Genomic DNA, 297 nt, shown 5'->3' on the forward strand with positions numbered 1-297 from the left:
AAGGAGTATGTCAAGGCTGTAGATTGTCACCTTGCTTATTTAACTTATATGCAGAGTACATTATGAGAAATGCTGGGCTGGAAGAAGCACAAGCTGGAATCAAGATTGCTGGGAGAAATATCAATAACCTGAGATATACAGATGACACCATTCTTATGGCAGAAAGTGAAAAGGGACTAAAAAGCCTCTTGAGGAAAGTGAAAGAGGAGAGTGAAAAAGTTAGCTTAAAGCTCAACATTCAGAAAACGAAGATCATGGCATCTGGTCCCATCACTTCATGGGAAATAGATGGGGAAA

Source organism: Bison bison, unplaced genomic scaffold, assembly GCF_000754665.1.
Source record: "Bison bison bison isolate TAMUID 2011002044 unplaced genomic scaffold, Bison_UMD1.0 scf7180017461828, whole genome shotgun sequence".
Classification (NCBI taxonomy): domain Eukaryota; kingdom Metazoa; phylum Chordata; class Mammalia; order Artiodactyla; family Bovidae; genus Bison; species Bison bison.